The 26,568-nt window shown below is 36.1% G+C and overlaps 2 protein-coding genes across 6 annotated transcripts in view; one reads left to right on the top strand and one right to left on the bottom strand.

Moving 5' to 3' along the window:
- LOC121471826 (sodium channel protein type 2 subunit alpha) overlaps positions 1–10,739 on the bottom strand; it is a 209,607-nt gene extending 198,868 nt beyond the window's left edge. Inside the window, exon 1 of the mRNA XM_041722667.1 lies at positions 10,159–10,739. The gene's annotated coding sequence lies outside the window, so the exon portion shown is untranslated. The remainder of the gene's footprint in view (positions 1–10,158) is intronic.
- Positions 4,312–26,568, top strand: part of LOC121471827 (sodium channel protein type 3 subunit alpha) — a 106,436-nt gene continuing 84,179 nt past the window's right edge. For 4 of the 5 annotated variants that reach the window (XM_041722673.1, XM_041722672.1, XM_041722669.1 and 1 more), the window contains exons 1-2: positions 4,312–4,520; positions 21,700–21,890. The gene's annotated coding sequence lies outside the window, so the exon portion shown is untranslated. The remainder of the gene's footprint in view (positions 4,521–21,699; positions 21,891–26,568) is intronic. The other variant, XM_041722670.1, reaches the window with a different exon arrangement.

Raw genomic sequence — 26,568 nt, 5'->3', positions numbered from 1 at the left:
GAAGTAGAGAGAGAAGCAGGATGCCTGCTGAGCAGAAAGCCTGATGTGCCGCTCAGTGTCGGGCTTGATCCCAGGACCCAGAGCCAAAGGCAGATGCTTAATATGCCAAGCCACCCAGGCATCCCACTTTTTGCAATTTTATAATGCATCTCAAGGTGTGTTTCTTTTATTTATTTATTTTTTATTTATTTTTTTTTTAATTTTTTTTTTTTTATTTATTTATGATAGTCACCGAGAGAGAGAGAGAGGCAGAGACACAGGCGGAGGGAGAAGCAGGCTCCATGCACCGGGAGCCTGATGTGGGATTCGATCCCGGGTCTCCAGGATCGCGCCCTGGGGCAAAGGCAGGCGCCAAACCGCTGCACCACCCAGGGATCCCTCAAGGTGTGTTTCTTTACAACAAGTGAACTTGGTGAGTCTTTTCAGTTCTGAAAATTTTTCTTGTAATATTTCTACTTTCTTTTTTCTTTTCTTTTCTTTTCTTTTTTTTTTTTTTACTTTGGAGACTGATACTCTCTCTTTTTTTCTTACTATATTTTCATATCCTTGTGTTTAGTCCAACTTTCTAAAAGATGTCTTTAATTTTTACTTTCTAACTACTGATTTTTCCTCTTCTTTACATATGGCATATATAACTTATGAGCATTTCTTATTTTATTTTATTATTCCCCTCAAGATTTCCCATCCCCACTTCACAGGTACAATATACTTTTATTTCTTCAGGATATTAGTTACAGTATTTATTTATTTACTTTAGTCCCATACATTGTCTTGATTCTTTATGTTTACATTTCTACTGTTTTTGCATTTGGACTAGACCTAGGGGACTGCCATTCCAAATTTAAGGTAATGATGGAAATGAGAGGGAGCTATCTAGAAAAACTTTAAAGGGAATTCTAAATTAGGTTTGGACATTGGAATAATAATTGTTACTTATTGGCAGATTTAGTGAAGCAATTAAAAATATTAACAATGAATATGTAAATGGAACTAATATTATCTGTGAATTCTATTAAACTAGACATTATTTGTATTTTTAATTTATCTTAATGTTTATTAGAGTTATATGATTCTATTAGATTTACAATAATTCTATTAAATTTTTATAGTTCTATTTGGTATAGAACTCCACTGTTTTTCCTCAAAATTTCATCCTGTGATAATTCCATCTTATTGTCCTTAGAAAATACACACACACAGACACACACACATACACACACCCCTTCAAAAATCAGTTGCCCAGAAAACACTATCAGGAAAACCTTCTGAGTATATGGATATGTTCTTTTGAGTATATGCCCCAAATTGGGCATCAGAATTAATATACTTCTAAGTATTATTATTGGTAGAGAAATCAGTATGGAGTGCTAGAGATTGGCACAGTTAATGAACATTTAGTAAAGTAGTGCTGAGCAAGGATAATTTGGCTGTGACTAGAGAAAAAAAGGTAAAAGTCCCCAGAAAATACAAATATTTCATGACAGAAAACTTATGTAATACAATAGTAAAATGCCATGAATTTTCATTAATTGTGTGAGTTAGCAGTGGTCTAAATTAATAAAAGCTCATTTCCTCTATGCTTCTCCAAGTCTTGGTGCATACTAGTGTCATCTGTGTGATGATATATGAAGTACTAATCAACGTGATTTTACTCCCTCTATATTTGTTTAATCTGTAAAATGTGTATAATTCTTCTTATTGGTGAGGGTTAAGTGAATATACTCAAAGTGCTTAGAAGAGCATCTGATACATAATACTGAATAAATGTTGGTTTTTTTTTATTGTTGTTATTATTCATGAGTTTCTTCACTATTACCTGAAGATCTTCCCCCCACCCACTCCTTCCAAATTCTGGCCATATACCAAAGCTATTATTTCCTAAATGAAATTGTCATGGGAAACAGATAAAAGAATCATCAGATTCTTGCATTTTAAAAGGTTTCAGTCTTAAGTGTTATAAGTTGAATTGTGTCTACCCTCCTCCAAAAAAGGGGTATAATGGAGTCCTAATCCCCAGTGCCTCAGAAAATGCCCTTACTTGGAAATAGGATTTTACAGAAATAATCAAGTTAACATAAAATCACTAGGGTGGACTCTAATTCAAAATGACTGGTGTCCTTATAAAAAGAGGAAATTTGGACACAGAGACAGAGGTGCACAGACGAAAGGCATCCAAGAGATGCAGGGAAAACAGCATGGAAAGATGGAAACAGGGACAGTAGTTATGCTGCCACAAGCCCAAGAATGTCTGGGCTACCAGCAGCTGGAAGAGATAAGGAAGTATCCTTCCTCTACAGGTTTCAGAAAGAGCATGGCTCTGCTGACACCTTGATTTAGGATTTCCAACCTCCAGAATTGTGAGACAATAAATTTCTGTAAGTGTGAGCCACTCTGTGTGGTATTTTGTTACAGTAGCCCTATAAAACTAATACAGTAGGTATAAAATAGAAAGATTTGGGAGGAAAACTTGTGGATCAAGTTTATTACTGGTACAGAAGGAAGAGAGGTCCAAGCAAAACTTTTGGGAGCTGGAAAGGAAGTCTGGGAAGAAGCAGGGGGCCCAACCTAAGGGGGTCTTTGATAGGACCCCCCATGTAGCTTGCTCGCCCAGGATTAGCTAGAAAGGTAGAGTAGACAGATGAGAAGTTGGAATGGTCCAATGTAGCAGAGATTGTGCCTCACTTGTCTGAAACCCACAGAGAAGCTATGGTCTATGAGATGGAAACAGCAGAACATAGATCTTGGTGTGAAGTGCCTTGGATGTGGGAATTTCATCAGCCAATTATAGCCCAGAGTGACCCTCAAAAGCTGCTAATTGTGTTTCTTCTTTCCTTCTCCAAGGACAGGAACAAAAGTTACCTGAGAGGAAGAGCTGACAAACCTGAGGTAACTGAGTTGAGAGGATGCTGCCATAAAAACTCGAGGATGGTGTTTCTGGGACCAAAGAGGAATGCGGACACATTGGTAGATGTCCGTGTGGAGGGATTTTGGTGCCTAAGGATCATACAGGATTCTACAGCTCATTGGATGCCCACTCATTGGATGTAATAAGACAGGAGCCTGGGAACCAACCATACTCTGCTTTCTCCACATATGTAAGCATTCCTGGACTTAAATCAATCCCTGTATGAGAAGATGGAAGAGAAAAACTGTACATTGGCTTCATCTAAACTTGAAATCATTGGGAAAAGCCTCAAGTGACTCAGTCTACCCCTAACTGACTAGATTCATTTTCTGCCATTAGGCAAAATGGGGGCTAGAATTAAAAACTAAGTAAATAACACTCCTTGAGCACATAGCTTGAAAATATGGTACCTGATATATTTGTCTCTCCTCATTATACATAAACTCCTTGATGGGAGGTACTGTATGTTTTTCTCTTTGTCTTTTCAAAGCCAATATAGCACTTAGCAAATATTAAGGTGGTCCATCAATATGAATATATATTAGTTAATTAATGATAAACCAATAAAATTATAGTTGTGCTAGAGTAAATATAAAAAGTCTAATAAAATGAATAGCAATTTGATTAGCTGAGAAATCTCTTTTAATAAACTGGTAAAAGTCATTTTAATTTTGCTTATATATTGCCTGCTTCAATGTTCTTATAAACAATGTTTTCTCAAGTATTTTAAAGATATAGAGATAATAATACATAACCACTGGTTTGAATTATCTCATGTGAGATGAATTTAACTGTTCCTTTTGTCATATATATACACCAAAGGAATCCACAGATCTAAATTAGCTAAACCTCACTAAAGTTTAGACTAGTTTTCCATATTCAGATATTGTTTCTTGCAAATGTTTTACCAAAAGCAACACAAAAGACTATCAGGAAATGTGTATTACACTGTTCTTTAAGGAGTTAAATAACTCACTTGAAAAATAATCCATCCCATGAGAAGAAAAAAATTTCAGAAGACCAGCACAGACTACAAGAGACATTTTTGCAAAACTCTGCATTTAGGATATAAGGTAATCTAAAAACCTAATTTTCAAAATATTTGTAGGTTTTATGTTAATTGTGGCAGGTTATATGTTGATAAACTTTGTAAATTTATGAAATTTAGAAAAATAGGTGAGGTGCAAATAAGTGAGTAGGAAAGGGTCTCTTTTGTACATACTTATATGCAAGGAGATGTTACATTGTACCTTGGGATAAAGAATAATGAGCATGTTTTTCCTTTCGTTCAATTTGCATGTCTGCCAGTAGATGGCGGTACCATGTTGAGTGCTGTCAGCCTTCCCCCCCACCCCCCCAAAGCTGTTTTCTGATATATGTTGGGTACCATAGAGTGAATCTCAGAACAGGAAGCGGAGGCATAAGCAGAGAGGATTCTGGAAAGGTCTCTTTGTTTTCTTGTCCACAGAGAAAGCAAAGGAAAACCTATTCTAATTAATTTGTAAATCTCTGTGGCCAAAAATCTGAACAACTGCAGAGGAAGCCACCTTATACTCTAACCATCTTGGATGCGGGGCTTTGTTATGCTGTGATCTGTAAAGCTCTGTTTTATCAGGTAAGCTGGCAAAACATTTAATTATCTGCACCATAGAATCTAGCCACTAGATCATTTTTCTTATTTTAAAATCATCTTCATGCTGCTATTTTTAACCTAATGCTGTTTTAATGTAGATTACAGGAACCAAAGTCATCATTTGATGTGTAAACTGCTTACTATTCTTTTATCTCTCAAAGGAAACAGAGCCTCTGTCTAGAAATGGTGACTTATGGTTGAGACTAGGCATTAGTGATCTCATGTTTTTGAGACATGTAGATGGTTATGATTCATTGTATTCAAAGAAAATATTTTTTATTGCACAAAGCTAACCTAATGGATTTTGTGGCTGTATATCATCTATTTAAATGTCCAGTGTGCCCAGAAATTTTTTTAGCATAAATGTATGGTGAATTTGGAACTACCATTCTTGTGCTTTAGTCTTTTATTTAACAGCTTTAGAGGGGCCATGTGTATAGGGAATGATAACAATATAGAGGTGTAATAATCTATTTTCATGGAGGGAAGAAGATAACCAACACTAACCAATAAAAAAGAGATTTAACCTTTTAACAATAAAATGATCCCTATATGTTCCATAATGTGTTATTTCTTTTATATTTTAATATGTTCTTTTTTATATTAAAATATTTTAAATTTATTGACTTAAAATATATTTTCTTGATGAATTATCTCATAAGCTTGATATATTTCTGTTTATTTTTTCTGTGTAGATTTAATAACTGTTATTATTATTAATTACCAGGGGGAGCCACTTGAGCCAAAAAACACTTTATCTATAATATATATTTTCTGTAATTTTCTTTAAAATATTTGATAGCCACAAATGCTGTATTCAGTTAGCAATCAATTACTTAGAATAAGAAATTATTGGCAGAAAATCTGTAAGTATTAATTGAAAGAAGGGTTTCAAATATCATAAAGTAGGATTTTTAAAAATACAACAGGTGGTGTAATGTAGCATATGAGGACAAAGATAAAGGCATCAGTGCTTGTAGGAATTTGCATGGAAAAATTTCAACACAACCACTCCAAGTAGTGTGTGCCCTATGTGAAATAAAGACCTCTGATTTTAACCTGGGTTTCCAGTCAGTACTGGTCAAAATTACCTAAAAATAGAACTTGAGTATTTAAAAGCAATTGTAATTTCTAATGATATGGCAAAGTATTGATTTCTCACTATTTTACACTGAGTAGCAATAACACTCCCCCTAAAAAAAATAAAATAGTGGTTGCCTCAGAGAAAAGCCCTGAGTCTCGTGTATTTCAGAAGAACTCCTACCATAGGATATGAAGGAAACTGTTTCTTTGATAAGGGTTCTCAGAAATGGATGTTAATTGGCTTCAGTGTATTGCATACATTGTGCTTCTCTACAGGGGAGTGAATTTGAGTAACTTTGTTCTATGTAAACACAAGAGCTGATCTTGAGTGAACTGTTTTACATTTATGAATGGGTGCTTATATTTCAGCCCTCAATATCAACATTTTTTTTCAGTATAGTTGCAATAATCTGTTATTTGTCTATATATGTAGTCACGATGTGAAGAGCGTATGTACATAGAGTTCTTCACAAAACTTGCTCTTTGAAAGTTTTTGGAAATCAAACCTACTTTGATTAAATGATATGCCAAATAAGTTTGAGTATCTTACTCTTAAGAAAAATCTAATAGTGACTTCATTTGTAAGGTCAAGAAAAACACTGTAATTTTTTAAAAGATTTATTTGTTTATTTTAGAGAGAAAGAGAACACAAGTGGGAGGGGCAGAAGGAAAAGGAAAGAGAATCTCAAGCAGACTCTGCTCTGAGCACAAAGCCCAATATGGGGTTCAGTCTCAAGACCCTGAGATCACAACTTGATGCCTAACTGTCTGAGCCACCCAGGCGCCCCAAATAGTACTGTAATCTAATGGGGGTGGCTCAGTCGGTTATGGGTTTGCTTTTGGCAGGAGGCCCCAGGTTGGGCTCCCTGCTTAGCAGAGAGCCTGCTTCTCCCTCTTTCCCTGCTTGTGCTTGTTCTCTCTCTCTGTCAAATAAATAAATAAAATCTTTTTTAAAAAAAAATACTGTATTTTAATTGTGTAGTAGAGATAGACTGAGCAGTGAGCTGGAAGTCTTAGTTTCTGATTCAAGTTCTGCTACTAATGACCCTGATCACCTCAGAAAAGACACTATGTATTTTTCCTGAAGTACATTTTCCTTGCCAGTATAGTTATTAGAATCAAAAACATATAAGGACACTTCATTTTTCAACTTTTATGATTCAAATTTATCTGGATTTTCGCCAACTGATTTCTTAGCTTAACTGTAATATGATACATCTTTAACTCTCACTGAGTTGTATATTAACTACTAATGGTGTACTAAACCTGAAAGCAGAAAAAGATGTTTTAACGATCCTCGGCCAGTTCCTTCTGTGGTGGAAACAACAAGGAAGCAATATGGAGAAATGGAGAAGAGCAGGGTTGGCAGACTGAATCCTAGCTCTACTATTAAATGACAAAGTATTTAAACTTTTAAGACCCTATTACATCATGTATAAAATAGGAATGATAACACCTATGTTGCATAATTGTGTAAATAATGTTTCTTCAGTGTTTTTTATACATCCTGGGACATGACTAAATGCTCTCCTTCCCCTCTTCCTCTATCCCCCATAATTAGTGATAGTGATATAATATCTTCCACCTCAACAGGAAGGACAGAATGAAACTGCCAAGAAGTTCTGTAGTTGGGAATGTTCATTCTTGTCCTGAAAGAGGGCACTTGCTGAAACAACAACGGTGCTCCCTATAACAATATTGATTAGTGCTAATATCCTTGGCATTTCCTGGGAGTTTAAAGAACTCTCATAATACCTTCCAAAAGACCATTCTTTTGCCCAATGATGTATTATCATGGACTCTACTTCAAAGGCTTTCTTCTTTTTAACAATTAGGGACAAAGGGCTTCATTTCACTTGTGCCTTAACAGACACTTAACAGACGAAAGACCTCTATGAAGATTCACAAAGAAAGTATAGGTTTCACCAAGATCATTTAAATATCCCCAAATTTCTACTATGGCCATCAAAGTACAGAGCCTAAATCCCAGAAATGACCGCATGTGTTGGCTATATGATCAGCTCATGAACTCTCTACTGCTTAAATCCTATTAATGATCCTAAAAAGTGGAAAGGCAAATTGTGCTTGATGAAATTGTGGACAGACTATAAAATCCCTCCTTCCCTCCAAAGGTTTTCTTTATATGCAGTTTTGTGCTCTTGACAGCTCTATGCTACTGGGATCTTTGGGAGCTACAGCTGGGACGGCCATTCAGCATCCCAGGCCTCCTAATCCTGCCCTTCAACCACCCTGGGCCTGTTTACACTGACTCAAGTGCCTGCACTGTCATTTTCATCTTCATGGCAGCCAAGATGACTTAATGGGCTCAGGACTGGACAGATGTGAGAAGGCTGAGAGTTTGGGAGGCTTAAAGATATGAGGGCAAGATCTCTCAATTACACCATACGCTGCCTGAAATTTGTTGGTTAGTCCATCTTCCTTGATTCTAGGTAACTCCGGCTTTTGTGATTCTTTATTTTTAGGGTTGAAATTAACTGAAAGCACTCATAAATATAAGAATATGAAGACAAATGCCCTTTTTCCCCCACTAAAGAATGAACATGTGACTAGATAGTGAATTTCTTTGCATGAGTGGCTGTACAGATTACTTTTTCTCGTTATCATTCATGTATAGGAACATTGTGAACTCACTGAAAGTTGGGAATTAGTGTTTTGTTTGTCATCTAAAAATATATTATTCGTTCTACCTTAATACTGATGATTGTTTTACAAATTTTCCAAAGCTATGAAGATTAATTACCTGCCTGCCCCTGAAATATAATTTAAGATATTAACAGTACACTTCTTCACTTTTAGGATCTATTTTAAAATTTTGATTAATTTCAATTCTAAATTATCTTTGCTTCCACTTGAATTTTACCCCAGAAACAATTTTAATGGCAATTCAATATAGAATCTGGTATCTGAACTATTACTTTGTGAGGCAGATTGTTGTTTGACGTAATTATAAAATTTGAGAAGGGCAAAAGCCAATTGTATTGTTACTTGTGTTATAAGGTCACATATTTATCTTTGATTAGGAAACTACTTTTTAATTCAGTTTTACCTGTTGACATTTTTCACGCTGGGGTAAAATCAATATATTCTTCAGATACATTTTAATAGGACATAATAAGGTGGATACCTGTTTCAGAGCAGAATAGTGTTTATTTTCTTTTACTTGATAATATGGTAATAAAGAAAATCTAGTTCTCCTATTATGCAAAGACATGCTTTGTTATATGAACTGCCTGCCAAGTATCAACTCTTTGGGTACCTAAAATTTGAATCTATACCCAGACACATAATTAGCCACAGTAAAGAATTCTTTAAAATTTATATGAATGCCTACTGGATACCACAAGTTTTAATGTGCCTTATTTATTGATTGATTTTTTTTTTATACTCTACTTCTTTTCTTCAGAATTTGAAATGATAAAGGACCTTATAGAAAGAATTTTAGAGATGTTTCTTCCCAAGATATATGAGTAGATAACAGCTGCAAAGTAACTTATAAGCAGTATTAAATATATTAAATATATATATTTTTATATATATATTTATATATATATTACTGACAAATACAGTGCATATAAACATATCCTAGGTGGTGGTCTGGATAAGGAAATTCTCAGGAGTTGTTTCAGTTCAGAGAAACCTTTTAAAAGTCTGGAGTTATTTCTGTAATAACTGAATTAGGTTTTCATCTTTTTGGAAACTGCATATAGGGAGCCCTTCATGTGATTAAGCTCTGTGCTGAAGCAAAGTGAAAGAAATGATGGTCTTAAATTATTAAATGGTGGTTAAATATTGTTTTATTCAATGGGTGAATTCAAAGATGGGAAGTCACTCTTTAAATAACTTTGGCCATTTTCTGCCAAGAAGCTCACTTTGGGGAATTTTAATCTCCTAATATTCAGGATATTCTTACTTGGGCTGTACAGAACATCGTGTTCTTTTCCTTTCCCAAGAGCTTGGCCTGCAATAAGTCACTAAATCCCAGTTATTACTGCTAAGTGACATTGTACTTCTGATCTAGAACCCAAAATATTCTTTCATAGGGCTTACCAGGACACATTTTAACGGCTTAAGTCTCTAGTTGAGAATCAGTCATCTGTTTGTTAGTTTCTCTGTCTTCTCGGTGTTTTTGCTTGTAACATTTATTTTTCCCTTTGTAAATTATTTTTGTTGTACCTAAACAAAGTATTGAGCACTTTCTTTTCATGCAACTTATATCATGGTTGGAAATAACCCCACAAATAGATTCTTGAGGAAATAACCCCAAATTTCTACATGGCCAAAGTAGATAAGAAAGGAATGAAGCTAGCCAGGTTGAGACTAAAGAACTGGACAGCCATAACCAACCATGCCCTTTCCAAGGAGGAGAAGCTCCATGTTATGGCTGGGAGACTGATGAATCAAACGATTTCTCCAAAGAAGCTAAAAATCCAAATTTTTATTAGAAATCTCCATCTTGTTAAATGTTGTCATCCATTTCAATTCATTTACAATACTGGATAAATTCAACAAAACATACCTATAGGCAGGACGCAGTCAAGGGGGTTTGGCCAGGTTTTTTCTTTCTTTCTTTCTTTTTTTTTCCTTTTGCCAATCCAACCAGTATTTTTACCAGTGAGGAAAAATAAACCTGATGGAGAGGAAATGGCTTGACTGCATTTCAAGGCACAGCCACAATAACATTCACATTTCTTATCTACTACTCCAGGCCTCAGTCAACTGCTGGCGATTTTCCTATTACATTCATTTCAAAACTTTGAATATTCTATGCATTACCTCCCATATTTCTGTTTTTCCTGCTGATATTTAAATCATCAAATTTTAATTATCATCATAGATCCTTTTATTGCTATCATTGCTTCTCTTGCTGTTATTACCATGTTACTGATACGATAGTTGATATGGCATGTAATATTCCTACTCCTGCCCTGTTTGGAAACTACTGAAATTTGTCTTTAGATTAAAATTCAAAAATTGACCCTTCAGCTGTGAAATGGTAAAAATATTATTAATAGGATATTTGCATGTCCTTGAGTCCCATATAGCCTCAAAGTTCTAAAATTGTATTAAATTATCTTTAATTGTAGCCAATAATGATTACAGTTCAAGTAAATCCACTCTTAATGTTGGTTTTCAACGATGGTTTTGCGCTTCACTATCAATCTTATATATTTATACCGAAAATTAAAGTATATTATTATATCAGCACTGGAAGGACAGACAAAAGTATAATTCACAATCATATTGCATTCTCTCTCATTAACATAAAAATCTGGTAGTATTAGATAAGAATACAAATCAGATACATGTGCCTGGAATGAGAACTTCTTGGCCAATAAGTGGAAAATCAGAAGGAAAAAAAAAAAGCAAAATGAGAAATTACAAAAATTAGATTTTTAAAACCTCACTAATGAAAAGGATAGAAGAAAAGAATAGTTGAAGGGAAATAGATATGCAAACATTCTAAGAGAAAATAGAAAGACGTACAACATGATAAGCTTTGGCTGCACACTGGATTCACCTGAGAAGCTTAAAAAAGAGCAATGCTGGCTCCACTTTAGTCCAATTCAATTCTATTCTCTGGGGTTGAGCCTGATATCTGTTTGTTCAAAAGCTCTGCAAGTATAGTTCAAATATGTGGCCAGGTTTGAAAACCAGCTGACTGAAGGAAGGCAGAGAAAAATAAGAGAAGTTAATAAAAGGTTGGTTAATGAAGTAAAAGCTGAGAAACGACTTCTAAAATAATTTCAAAATTCTAGTAAGTGGGCATGTGTTAAGTAAAGAGACTATGCCTATACTTATGAAGAAATAAATTGGCGTCCATTTTTTCCTTGTTATAAAGGCTGGTATTTATTCTATATGTTTAAGCAGTTTTATATTTCAAATTGCTAATTTCCTACCCTTACCTCTCTGTTGGAAAGTTGACCCAGCTGCTGGCTACGGTATATTTTACAAACTAACAATATGAACAATCGTGCATGCTCTCAGAAATCAGCACCCGTGAACTGCAATTTGTACAACCAGAGATTTGCTCTTTTTGTTCTGTACGTCATAAATTGCTCCTTTGAAAATTAAGTCTTAAATAATCAAATAAGAGTTTCTATTGAAAGGTACTCTTTGAATGTCCAGGTCATCCAACTGGAAACAAAGCATTGATTTCTGATTTCTGAAACTGCAACTGTGGCAGATTGAAAGGAAAGGCGGATCTGTAAACCAACAAATTTCTTAAGGCCAAAACGCACTTAAAAGTGGATTTTCAGAAAGTGATATTTATAAAAAGGAAATGAATTAACCTAATAGCTAAGTGGAATTAATAATGAATTGCATTTCTTAAAAGGAATTCCATTACCAAGGTGAGTCAGCTTTTTCAGCTCCTTATGAAGACATCTGCAGAGTTAACACCCCAGTTGCTTTTTTATGTTGGCTTCTTGCAGTCCTTTCCACAGCTGGGAGGAGACTGCGGTAGCCTTTAATAAAACAATCTTCTACGTCCTCCAGGGTTTTTATATCTTAAGGTCTTTTTTCTAGATAAACATCATTTAATATTACTACTTAACGCTGCTTTCTTCACAACCTCTACCATTCTGTCAACCTGGTCAGTAAAATTATCACCATAAAGAAAAGAGCTGTTAAATCTCAAAATAAAATGAGAATACCCATATTTTAAGGCAGGAGGCTAGTGCTTCTATGGTAAACAAAAGGAATACAATACCATGTTTGAGGCTGGATTTATGATGGATGTCTGTGAAACAGTGCCTGGGTTCTTAAACTGGGATTGGATCATTTTCTTAAAAATAATTGACGTCCTATGTTTATATACAAAGTACTTGGGTAGTAAACAATGAAAATATAAAAAACAAACCATTGAAATGTTAATGGAAATTAAATCCTGAGCCAGAGAAGAAATGTTTTTTTTGAAGAAGAGTCATTTAAATTATTCAGTGAGAATAGAAAGTAAAAAATCTATTGTTGATATAAACATTTCCTCCACCAACATGGTGACAACTGTGATAACTAACCTGATTCTTTGGGGGAAAGCATTTCAACTTGTCATTCAAAAGCATTTAGTAGAACTGAAAAGGGAAAGAGTAATGATTAGGAGTAAATAAAAAGTGGCAGAGCACATCCAAATCATGATGCAGATCTTTATGCAAATTAACACAAAAGAGTTAAGCTACACCACCAAAGCCACAAGGGTATCTCTCTAATACCATTATTAGGTATGTTGTTTACTAGGTGTCTTAAAATCTGAGTCACTGTGAGGCACATTTCTTTTAAACATCCATTAAATGCACACGATGATACATCTCAGACAACAGTCTATGAGATCAATTTAATCATAAAGTAATACACATTTTTTTCAACAATCCATATTGTTGAATCCATATTCCCAAATTTAGGGAATTTTATGTGTGAGAAAATACTTTCTATTTATTCTCTTAAGTTCTTCCTGAATAGAATGTTTCAGAACTAAATATTTAAAGCATACAAAGGCACACTTAATGTGGGAACTCTTGGTAATTTCCCAGCCAGTTTTTTGGTAAACATAGAACTGCGCTAAAAAAAAAAAAAAAAAAAGGCTATTAATTTTTTTAAAAAGAGGGTCACTTGAAGAGTTAGTGAATTCAATGCCAAATACTGCAGACACAATTTATCAGAATCTTGAATGCCCCATGTCCTTGCAAAGACAGTTCAGGGGGGCACACCTGGAACACTGCAGGAACACCACATGTTCCAGTTCTGGCTTTCTAGCATCTTCTCCCTTTAGCTTTTACATTTCCCCTCATGATTGCTGCCCTCTCTAGCCAGGGTCTTACTTGCAGTTCTTCTTCCACCCTGGGTAGAACCAGGATAGACAGACTACCAGTCTTGGCTCTCCTTAGCAGTTCGGCTGCTGCAAATCCTTGCCTGGAATACAAGTTTGCATCGTATGTGATTTTCTCTTACCTGTGGCATTCTGGTTGTCTTCAGCCTCAAAAGAATTGAGCATTGAACAGCATCCTTTCTGCTTTTACATGCAGAGACCTTCCACTGTATGTTCCTGCTGCAGTAAGTGAGTGGCATCAGTGACACCTAAATCAGGGCAGTGCACTCAGGCCCTCGCTCTAATTTTGGTGCCAATGTGCTCAGTGGCTGCAGAAAAAAACATCAACATTTTGGGTCCTGAATTCAGATCCTAGAAAAATATTTTCAGCTTCTCTTTATTTCAAAAGCCCCTATTTTGGTGGTGGTGGGGAATTTAACCAAGTGATTCATCACATTCACTGAAAACTAGACAAAATTTTGTGAATTTTTTTAAAAAACTGCTATTTGTATAGAATTTCTCCTCTAGGAAGAAATCACACGTATAAGAATTACGTGAAGAAAATACAAGAAGAAATAATGTATACAGAATTGAATATCTAGAATTAAAGGATATGAGAGAGTTCTTTTCAGCAATCAACCTTCCAGCTCTGCTGTACTCAAGGCATTCATAGCATTTGTTCATCAAAAAACATGGTTAAATCTGAGCAAGCCCATAGTTCGTGAAAGTGTTCTGAAGCTAAAGATAGCCTCTAATAGGTATAGCACAGCCTAGCTCAGTTACATGATTAGCCCAGTATTCAATAATCCTTGTTCAGAGTATAGGACTATTGTTGTATGCCTCATTCTCTCCCAGAAGTAATGGATGCTGGAGTGTATCTGGTACAGTCTCAGAGTCTGAACACTGGAACTAGCATTTTAGAGACAAAAGAGGCACTACAAATGGGGTAGTCAATTTTCCTCTTCTCCCTCCCTCTCTTTTGTAGATGTGGACAATGAACACCTAAGATGTTGAGTGTTCAATGTGTCACAGCAAGTGAGGACACACACAAGTCTAGAAACCAGGTTACCTGAATTACAGCTTCCATCCCCCTCCTGTCTTTCTCTCTCTCTTCCTTATCTTTTCATTAAATCTTGTCTCTAAAAAGATGGAGTAGGACAGTCTTTTCCATTATGTTGTACTGTCTTCTGTGGCACCATCTCAGCATGATAGAAGGACATGGCATTGATAATCATCTATTTGTGAGGCATGCTTAATAGTCTCTCAGATGGCTAGGTTCTGACTGGTAAAGAATCACGTGACAGTCAAACCTCAGCCCCACCTAAATCAACCTATGCTCCAGTGGAGTTTACCACTAGAAGTGTTCTGAAGACAGTGATTACAACCTCTCTGCTCCACGCTAGATAAATCTCAATCCTCTATATTTTAAACCTCAAAGGAATGCAGGTAACTTGTGGGAAAGCAAGCACCACCATCTTGAATTTACGCAAATCGTACCTCAAGATCCTAGTTCTAAAGTTCCCTCAGGTTGCCAAGTGAAAAAGGCAATCAACTCTTAACACTCGGTTGTGAAAACAGTGTGCTGTCATTTTGATTACAGTCAGTAAACAGTCTGGTTGCCTGGAAAGAAACTGCCTAAAGCACACGGCACCAGCAAGCAGTAGGCGAAACGTGACTGAGGGCAACTCAGAGGGCTCTGTGTTATGGCTGAAACAGCACTGATGTTACACTGATGTTATGGATCAAGGATTTATTATTGGTCTGAGAATGCTGTTTGCATTTTACTTGCCACAATGCCAATTTACTTCAAAATAGAAAGCTTTCTTTAATTCTCTTATATTCAGATTTAAATGTGGTTTCCTTTCCAGAAACACATGTGCTACAGGCACACACCCACACAAAATGTTTGTTTACGAACAAAGTAACTTTCTCTATAGTGTTTCTTGGTCCCAAATCCTATGACTTAAGGATAAAAACAACAATCTGACTAAGTAAAATAGAAAAATTATCCATACATAGAGAGCCCCTCCACACCCTTTCTGAGCATCAAAATAGAGGATTGGCCTGCTTTTTAACTCATGTGTCTGTTTATAGGTTTGATCACTTCAAGGTGACTGAGGGGTAGGAGAAAGGGATATATCAGACCAGTACTATTTAATAAAAATATAATTAGACCTATATATGTACTTGGAAGTTTTCTGGGTGCTGAAAAAAAGCAAAAACAAACAAGTGAAATTAAGGTTATTGATGCTATGTTTTATTTAAGCCAACATTCCCTAAATATCATTTCAAGATTTGGCACTAACCACATTTCAAGTACTCAACTCTTGTATCTGGCCAGTGGCTACCACATTTGGACAGGCCACATGTAAAATTTGTAACTTCCTGCTTACTGTAGTAACTAGTCCATAAAATCCTTATTCTCCAGGAATTTAACATTCAATGTAGAAGCAGTAAGGCACATCCTTAAGAACAACAGAAGATAGAATATTGTAATTATTATATGAATTTTAAAGACAATATGTGTGTGCTATGGGAGTTCAGAGGAATGCAAAAATCACTTCTGACTTCGGAGTGTAAGGAAGATTTTAACAGGCTATGACTGACGGTGAATGATATTTCAGGCAGAAGGAATGTTTTTCAAAGCCTGAGGCCAGAGACTGGGAACTTTCAGGGAATGGCAAATAGATCAGTTTGACTAGAGAAGAGCATATATGTAGGAAAGTATGTAAGATAAAACTGCAAAAACAGATGGTAAAATATTTTTAGAGAGAGGGAGACTTTGATTATTTTTTCTAAAGAAAAGTAACACTGGATTTGGTAGCCATGTAATCTTAGCCAAGTTACTTACTCTCTCTGGACCTTATAGTTCCTTATCTCCAAAACAAGGACAATAATCACATTTATCTCATCAGGTTATTGTGAAGATTAAATGAGCTAATCAGTGCCTACTGCATAGCAAGTGCTTAGTTAGTGTCCTTATTATCATTATTATTTCTTCTCAAAGATACTTTGAGAATGGGAAATTCTTTGAGTAAAGCATTCAGTCTTCATTTTGCTTTGTTCTAAGAGTTTAGTAAACTTAGCCTATTTATACAATTACCTTTGAGATAAACAAGATTTCAATGCATGCATTTTGATCTAAATTAAAAAGGACTGCATAATTAGGAAATATAGTATCCATAGAGAATTTGGCTTCCATGGCTTTTTTTTCTGGTTTTATCACATTAATGACCATGTGATACAAAACTAAGTTACTTTATTTACTCAACCAATCCCGTTGGTGGATATTTGTTTTTTCTAGATTTTATTATTATAAAATGTGCTGCCATAAATAGAATACAAGCCTTTCTACTTGTAAGTTGAATTTCTATATAGTAAGTAAGTTGAAATAAAAATTACTAAATTTGGGGGGGAAAACCAAAATTAAAAATCCATTTATTCAAAAAAATGTCTGCTGAGCACCTACAATATGTCATGCACTGTTCTAAGCACTTGGGATTCATTGATGAAAAAAATAGACCAAAAAAGGCAAATATTATGGCCCCTGCAAGGCTTGTGTTCTACTCAGGGGAGACAGAAAATGAATAATAAGCATTACAAATAAGTAAGCTATGTAGTATATAATAAGGTCATAATGCTTTAGAAATAGGATGCAGTTAAAAGCTGGAAGGGGAGGCACTGCAGGTCTCTTTCTGAAAAGGTAAACATTTGGCTAAGACCTGAAAGAGATGAGTGAGGGAGGGATTCAACTACCTAGAGAAGTACATTCCTGAGAGAGGCAACAGTATATATGTGCCTGGCAGGTGCAGAGGACAGACAGAAGCCAATCTGGCTGAAAAGCAGTGAGGGAAGCTGAGAGCAGGATGAGATGAGTTCAGCTAGTAACTGCAAGGCCATATCATAAGGTCTTATAGGCAACTGTAAGGAGTTAGGCCTTTTCTCTGGGTAACTCCTGAAGGCTTCTGGTCAGAGGAATGACATGATTTGATTTCCATTTTTCCCAAATCTCTCTGACTGCTGGTGAAAATAGGCTGGGAGCAGGGAGACAGGAAGCTACTGCAGGCTTTTGTGAAATACTGCCATAAATCATTCTGGGTTCAGAGGAATTTTACCACAAGACATTAATGAATGAACAAATGAGCCTGAAGAAGCTATGACTGTCATCTTTGAGAGATCCTAAAAATGAGATCAATGTTAATGGCACATATGTCTCTAACTTCAAAAAAAAATTAATATAATTATGGTGTCTGTTAGCCACTATTGCCAAAGTGGGCCAGAAGCACCAGCATCACCTGCGTACTTGTTAGAAATGCAGAAATTGGGGCCTCACCCATATCTACAGAATCAGCTACTCTGGGATGAGGCCTGGCAAGTTGTGTTTTAACAAAAAGCCTTCTAGATGCCTCTGAAGCTAAATATGAAGAACCACTACTATAAACTTAAATGGTGAAAATAGATGGGCTGAGAGATCTTTTTCAATTTTAGGATACTGGGTTTCCAAGTTCAATTTTTAGCATTTATTTTCATAATAAAAGTATATGCCTTGAGAAAATCAATTTATTCATAAGAAGCATGGATTCATGCTTATGAACAAATAAATCTTTTAAATCATGTAGAAAAAACTGACATCATATCCCATCTCCTTATAAAAATATAACAGCAGTATATTATTTTTTAAATCCATGTGCAATAGAAAGTTGAAGATAAAGAAAATGGACAAAATGGAGGCAATAAACCTGTGAAGATTGTGGGTTAATGAAGTTACTCTTTTGGAATATACATTTAGCTCTGAGCCTCCTGGGCTCAACATTTTTAGAGTGAAGGCAGGAATAAATTTTATACAACTCAGAGAAACAAATCTCAGATTTTAGGTTAATGTGAATAACCATGAAGCCTTCTGATGGTCAGATCTGATCCAGGAGAAACTCTGGAGCACCCAAGGGAGTGGAGATATGGTTTACTTTCCAGACAAACTTTCTGTGTTTCATGTCATAATATCTTGGTGATTTGGCCATTTGGAAATGTCCCCTTGATGAGGGCCTCAAGTCTTAAAAACCAAATGAGCAGCTGGTAGGGTAGGATGATTACAGACATTGGAGAGCCAACCAGCTTTCCCACCCAGATGGAAGGCTGCCCCTTCCCTGTGGGGAAATGCTGCCAGCGACCGGCTGGCAAAGTCTGTGAGTTCCCCAGTAAGAGGTTTTGGATCTGCTTCAGCCTTTGCACAAAGAGCTAACTAAGTCCCCAGAGTTTTACAGCTAATGCATGACAGAGATGGTATTGATCCGGAAAATTCTAAAGCAGGTACATCATATTGTGAGTGTATAGGAAGACAGGCTTTCCCAAAAGAAACGAAAATAGCATAAATGGCCAAAAGCAGTGATAAGATAAACTAACGTGGAAAAATTATGGCTAAAAGCAATCAACTCGGAATAAGACAAAGATTCTTTAAAAACACTGAGACTCAGTGTTAAAGAATAAATAGTATAAACTAAAATACCATTGAAAGGAATACAAACAATTAAACTTAGCTCTATAAAATTCAATTGTTGGCGTTAGTCTTACAATCAATAACATTAATATAAATGGATTAAGAAAATTAAAATTAAAGCAACTTTGTCTAAGGTTCCTCAGCTGGAGACACCCACACTTTTCAGAGTAAAGCCTTATCATATTCTCTGAGCTACCACTTCCTCATTTGTGTCATGAAGACCTTCCCCTTAATTTCCAAAATGCTGAAATTATATGAAAGTCATTTCAAAATTTGTGTGTGTGTGTGTCAGGGGGATCTCCAGGTCCAATACTTGTAGTAGATAATCTGAGAGAAAAGTTTCTTAAGCATCTTATTTCATCACCTTCTTAATGGAATTCGCTGAGTTTAACTAATTTTAGCCATAAATAGAAGACTTACTTGATTTAATCTGGTATGGGTCTTTTGTGTAATTACATTCAGAACTTCCAGTAAGCACATTACCTAGTGTCCTTTGTGTTATGTCCTAAGCAAAATTTCTTTTCTCGCTTAGTTCTCAGAGAAAGTTGTCTTTTTATGCACAATTGTGTATTTGCTTTTTCCTAAATTGAGTGTGCTTCCACTTTTTCTTATCTATTGGGAACATTAGAGCCGAATTCCAGCCTTGAATGTGTGAAGTACCCATCTCAAATTTCTAGTAACCTCTATTCATTTCCTTCTCAAACTGTAATCCATGTGTTACCTGCACCAAATTCATTTAGGGAACTTGTTTAAAATGCAGATCTCTGGGCCATGTCCCAAACCAATTTTTTCTGCATTTCCAGAGATGGAACCCAGAAATCTGTATCTTTGGCAAGTAGTCCAAATGATTCCTATGCCACTGAAGTTCAGAACTACTTTAAAGAATCCTCATTCTCTAAATAACTCAATTAGGCCAATTTTATATTGGTTCATCTGTGAGCCATAGTCTGCTTTTAAAAATGACTGAGACAGAGATCTTAATAAGACACAATGCAACTTGAAGTATGAGGCCTAAATTGCAGCATGAGGCCATACACAGAAATCACTACCTTTTCCCATGTATATTTGGGGTTGGCAAATCCTTCCCATTTAGAGCCCAGGCCATAGGATATCATTTTCTCTAATCCATGAATCAGTGATTTTTCACAAGAGTAGGGAGAGGAGAGAGAACCAAAGCAAAGCAGAACTTTTGGGGATCTTTCTCAAACTACTTTCCTACTCCTCCTTAACTTCTTAGTGTCCTTGGATATTCACCCTTCCTACCTTATCCCCCTCCTTGTTTCCAGAGTAAAGATGACAAACATTTTGGAAATATATCTAAATTGACATTTTGGTTTTTTAACATCAGCCTCATTATATGTCAGGCTGGAAATGAAGATATTTAAACTCAGTTACTTGTGTTCTGGGGAAGGGAAATAGCTTGTGACTCTAAAGTAAAGGGAACATATATTGAAGGGTTATACATTTGTTTAACAAATTAATATCTCAAGCTCTGATGCATGGGTCTGTCTGATTGGTTATTATTAATACCAATAAGACTATTACTACTATTATCGCTACTTCTAATACTACTAAAACCTCCAGCTTTTACAAAAACCTACTTTATGCCAGCTCTTATATGAGTGACTTACAGGGGTATGTGTGTGTGTGTGTGTGTGTGTGTGTGTATGAAATATATATCTCATTTCATTCTAACAAGAGCCCTGTTTCTCTAGGGATTGTAATCCCCATTATGTGATGAGAAACTAAAAATTGGATTGGTTAGGTAACATGTTCAATGTGACGTAGCTAGTGAATGACAGAGATAGATCTGTGCTATTACCAAATGAAGGTAAGGGAGGAGAGGCAGGAGGAAGGTCATAAAGGTGCCTGCATATTTTGCTAATGTAACTATAAGTCATTGAAGGTCATTGACAATTTTTAATAAGGGCAGGATATGTGCTTTAGAAAGAATCACTTCAATGACAGTTAAGAGAATGTTGATGGCTTAGGAGTGAGTTTTCATCTGGAGAAAAAGATTTTAAAATGTATAAAATAGAAAGGTGAGATTTAATGGTTTTGTCACAGTAAATTGGAAAGGGAGATTTATTGGTGAGGATCAATTACCAGTTTGGCTTATGAGCACTGAATAAGTGAACTGATGTAAGCATTGTTTTAAATATCAATTGCTGATTTTAAAATTACATTTATTGCCCTTTAAAATAATTACTGGTTTATCTGGGCTAAGTTATTGCTAACAGTTATAGCTGAAAGGAATAGGACATCAGATTGTCATACTTAGGTTAATATTATGCCTTCATTTAGCAAGCTAGTTTTTCATCTCCGCTTGTCTAAAATTTAGTCTTAGAAGCCACTGAATAAGGCTTATTGGTCTTATCTTAGCCAATCAGATGGAGTTTTAGGTGGAGAGGAAAAGGAGCTAAAAATGAACTAGAATAATGACCCACAAGAACAATGCAGACCACATGCTCCACTGATCTACTTCTTTGGTCTTTTGAAGAGACCAAAAGAGAAGAGAAGACACAAAGGGGGAGTAAAGTGCAGAGAAGGAGGAAAGGAAGTAGGAGGTGAAGAACAAGAAGATGCTCTGGAGCTCTGGCTGCTGAAAAAAGAAATGTCCCACCCCAGGATACTAGCAGTGGTTTTTTTGCCCCATCCTCCTTGGAGCACATCAGGGCACCCAGACCCAGACCCAGAGCACCCATTTCAATCCAAATGCCAAAGATGCTGAACTAACTTCACCTGTTTCCCTCTCTACACAGATTATGGAGCAAGAAAGCTGACACCAAGCCACATCAGAGTTCATCAGGGATGAGATATCTGTCAAGGATTTGTGGCAGAGTGGCTTACGGGAATAAAAATACAGAATCTCTTCTAGGGATAGTATAAGAACAAATGAGATAATTCCCAGAAGTGGCCTGAAGCTTTTCCAGAAACAGGTGCTGTAACTAAGGTATCTGAACTACCAGGGGGTATAAATTTGTGTTTGTGGAAGGTAAACTAAATTCTCTATTAGCTAACAAGGGCAGCTGTTATCAGGTCAAAAAAGAAAAGGGGGGCAGCAAAAGGGTGATTAACTCCCTCCTTGCTAGTTGGTCCCTCCAAAGAGGCAAACACTTGAGACATGGCAGAGATTACCTCAGGGAGTGGAATGATGCCAAAGGCATTGATGTAAGAAAGAGAAACTAACCCAGCTTTTCATTTATTTTTTTAAAAGACATTCATCCTGTGTGTTTAGTAAACCACCCAGAATTGTGTTTACTTGCATTTTATTGTATTTATTTGGTAATTGGCTGCATAGCTCACCTGTTCGCATGGGGTAAAGGACATCCAATTATGTGGCATTTGGTTGTAAGTTGGCTTCTGAACTGGCCAAGTTTTCGAACCGGCTGAGGAGTATTTACTTGTTTGGTGTATCAGCTGCAACTAACTAGAAATACTGTCTAAAACTGTCTTAGCCAAGAAAGATGTTTATTGACTATAACAAGCAGTGCAGAGGTTGTTTGGGTCCAAGAGCTGAGCGATCCATCAAGAGCCCAGGGGTAGATCTGTCCCTGTGATCTTCCACCCTCCGTGTGTCAGCTTTGCTCTCAGAATGGCATCCTTGCTGGTTGTAAGTCGACTGAAGTAGTGCCATGTATCAGACCCCAAGGCAATAAGGTCCAAGGGACAGAAAAGTCTGTCTCCTCCTTGGTCTCTTTCTTCGGAGTGAGAAAACCTTTTATAGACACTCACTTGGCAGGCTTTCCCCCACCTTCTGTTGGCCAGAACTGGACTGCAAGCCTACTCCTGAACCAATGATCAGCAAGGGGCTTGGAGAAGGTGTCTGGAATAGAATGGATGTTGGGAGGGACACCTGGTGGCTCAGGGGTTGAGTGTCTGCCTTCGGCTCAGGGCGTGATCGTGGGGTCCTGGGATTGAGTCCCACATCAGGCTCCTAGCAAGGAGCCGGTTACTCCCTCTTCCTATGTCTCTGCATCTCTCTCTCTCTCTGTGTCTCTCATTTCTAAGTAAATAAAATCTTAAAAAAAAAAAAAGAATGGACGTTGGGAATTGACCACACAATTATCTTCAGTTTTCAAACATACAGTAGAAAAATTCAGGAGCTAATAAAACCAACACTTTGTCTATTACAATGTTGGCTTAATTGTTATTAGTTAGCAGTTGTCTCTCTGAGCTTATAGCTGTCTGATAAGAACAAAATCACTGGGACTCCTAGAAACTAATTATTATCCATGAAAAAAATTGTTCTGATGACAGAAATGAGCTCATGCTTTCATACTCAGTTATTCTTTCTTCCAGAAGAATGCCACTGAGTCCAGGTAGAGAAAGGCAGAAATAGATTCTCTAATTATCCTCTTATTAAAGTTCGCAAATCAATATATAACATTCATGTGTGCACAATCATGAGTTTAGCTAGTGGGAAGGGAACAGTGATAAAGAAAGTCTAAGTTTCATTTGCATTTGGCCATATCATAGTGATACCCTTGCTATAGAGTTACTTTCTTGATAGGTTAATTCAGACCAATAGTATTCCATAATCCCTTAACACTATAATGAAAGCAAGAGATAATGATGTATAAGAAGCTAGCCTGGGCTTTTAATTTATCTTCAAATATCTCTAAAGTTCTTAAAATACATGTCAGTATATTTCCATCAGATGTGGGTTGTATATCTGTTATTAATTCATTCCTATTTACCTTCTACATTAAAAACAAAGGTGAGGATCATATTGTTCCATTTCTTAGACTGCACCACTCCATTCTTAACCTGGGGCTAAATACATAGTAACCTCCCTGGGAGATTCCATTTCTGAACACATGACCTAAAAATCTCATTTCATAGGCTTGGAGCTATGAAATGAATAGCTATTCCTGAACTACATGGGTTTAAATCCTGTCTTCTTCACATACTACTTTTGTAACCTGGACCAGTTATCCAATCTACCTGTACCTAGGTTTTTTTAATCTCTAAAATGGAAATAATGAAGTTAAATAAGATTAAATGATTAAACCTCTTAAGATTAAGTGAGTTAATGTATATAAGTTACTTGACAGAGTATCTAAGACAAAGCAACAATTAAACAGAGGTTTATCTATTACTATTTAATTCTCAAAGCCATCTAGTTAGGTAAGCACACCAATCAGATGTTATTTCAAAAATCTTCTTAAATAATGAAAATAATGTTTAATCCTGCCTTGGAGAGTGTCCAGTAGTTATCACTATAATGTGCCAAATGCTCTGTATATGCCTTTAATAAATTATTATTCTGTTTGTCACATACGCTACCTGAAAATATAGTAAATGCCAGATAATCATTAGCCCAAAATAAAAACCCCTTTAGAAAATGTTAGTAACTTTATTCAAAGGAAGGGTAGTTAGTCCATTTTGTCTTTTAGATTATGCACTTCCTATAATAGTCTTTCATTGATACCAAGAAAACACAGCATTGGACCCAGTCTTTCCCCAACAAATTGCTCTCTCATTATCAAGGACATGAAAATATATTGTGGGGTTTTTTTTTTCTGATCTCTCAAGTTGTATGACACAGAACAGCTTTCCACCCTTGAAGATGACAAATTTACAGCCTCTGACATAATTTTGTCTCCATGGGAACAGACCAGAATTCATTGATTTTTGGCTGTAACATAATCATAAAGATTCCTACAAAGGGAGAGAGAAACTATTGATATTAACAGGTTGTAGAACAATGCGATTTTCCAAACTGTCTGCTATTTTCGAAATTAGGCAAGATGAGAACTCACAGGCTATATGAGTAATGGGGAAAAATACTTTGTCCTTGCCTCACTGATGCCTTGGCATATCCCAAATATTTACCATGCCCTTTTTTTTTTTTTTTCAGATTCTGGTTCATTAACAAATATTAGCTTTGTATTCATATCTGCTGGTTTCATATAGTTTTAAAAGCTTATGTTAATATCATAGCATACAGATAATGTGAGCCTGGAAAACAGAATTGAACTATATATACCTATTTTTCTGTAGTTATTTATCTACAGCTTAGATCTTTAAAATCAAATCACACAATAGTAAGATTCAAGATAAAAATGTCAACTGTAATAGGAAAAGTCAGTCAAGAATAGAATGTGTGGAAAATGTTTTGCCTCAGAGCAACAATTTGTGTTGTCAGTAGACGTCTCAGTGAAGGTTACTTAGCTTCTCTGTGCCTGTTCTTCATTTATTTTAAATGCAGGGAGTTGACTAATTGTCAAATCCAATATATGCCTTTTAATTAGCATCTTCAAAATCCCTCTTTTGGCATCTATGTAACTGTTTTGACTTCATTGTCTAATTTTCCTCTCCTTAAAAACTGGTAGTCACAGGAGTCCTGTCTTTGTATCTTTTCATTTTTTCCTAGATAGTGTAATGCATATTCTTATCTTCAGTTTCAACCAGTGACTCTTTAATCAACATTTTCCCAGCCCAGACGGCTTTCCTGATTCTCAGACTCATATTTTAATTACATACCCAGCTGTCTCACAGGCATCTCAAACTAAATAAATCCCAAACAGAATTTATTATCATGCCCTACAAACCCTCCACTTCTCTGTTGGGTTAATAACAACCTGCGGTTTAAGCCAATCTGGGATTGAGCTTGACCTCATATCTCTTCATCAAGCCACATATCAGGATCGTAAAATCTCATTGATTTTCTCTCTCCTAATTTTGCATTGAATACAATCCTCTGTGTTTTTTTTTCCCTCTGAATTATTCACAGCCTACTATCTTCCAGGCACTATGCTCACCTTCTAGGAGGATGTTCTCATTTAATGTCACATTAACTCTGTGAAGTATGTGCTACCACTGCTGTCATTATCTCTATCATGCAGATAGGGAAACTGAAGATTATGAAGGATTAAAAAAAATGCTCAAGGTCACACTACTAGAAAGTAGCAGAGCTAGGGCTTGAATATGGTTCTGATTGTCATGTCTAGGCTCTTAAATAGTACAGCTCTAGTCACATTCACTTGCCCTCTCCTTTAGACTCCTGCTGTCCATCTTGTTTCCTTCTAGGGCAGTTCTCAAAGGGTGGTTTGTGGACAACTGGAGGTTCCTGAGTCCCTTTCGGGTGGGACGCAGTGAGGTCTAACCTATTTTCCTCATACTAATACCAAGATGACCTTTGCCTTTTTTTACTCATAGTGCAAAAGTCATGGAGTGAAACTGCTAATGCCTTAGCAGAAAGCAAGGCAGCAACATCAAACTGTAGAAGGGATCCTTGTTTTCTTCACCACCTCACCCCTTCAGTAAGAAAAAAGTTCATATGAGAATATCTTTAATGAAGAAGTAAATATTATTAATTTTATTCAATCTTGACCTAAGGAATATGTGTTTTTAATATCATGTGCAATGAAATTGGAAAAATACATTAAGCATTTGTGCTGCATCTTGCAGTTCCATGGCTATTCTCAAGGAAAAGCACTTGTGTGATTGTGTCAGTCAGGAGTTGAATAAGCCACTTTTTCTTTTTTCATGGAACACCATTTTCACTTGGAAAAATAACTGACAAACTATGGTTATTCAGACTCAGATATTTAGCAGATATTTTCTAAAAAATGAACAAAGGAAAAGCCTGTCACTTCAGGAAAAGCAAATGACAGCATTCGTTG

This window comes from Vulpes lagopus, chromosome 11, assembly GCF_018345385.1.
Source record: "Vulpes lagopus strain Blue_001 chromosome 11, ASM1834538v1, whole genome shotgun sequence".
Classification (NCBI taxonomy): Eukaryota; Metazoa; Chordata; class Mammalia; order Carnivora; family Canidae; genus Vulpes; species Vulpes lagopus.
The sequence above is the reverse complement of the archived record's forward strand: the minus strand, read 5'-3'. Positions and strand labels throughout refer to the sequence as shown.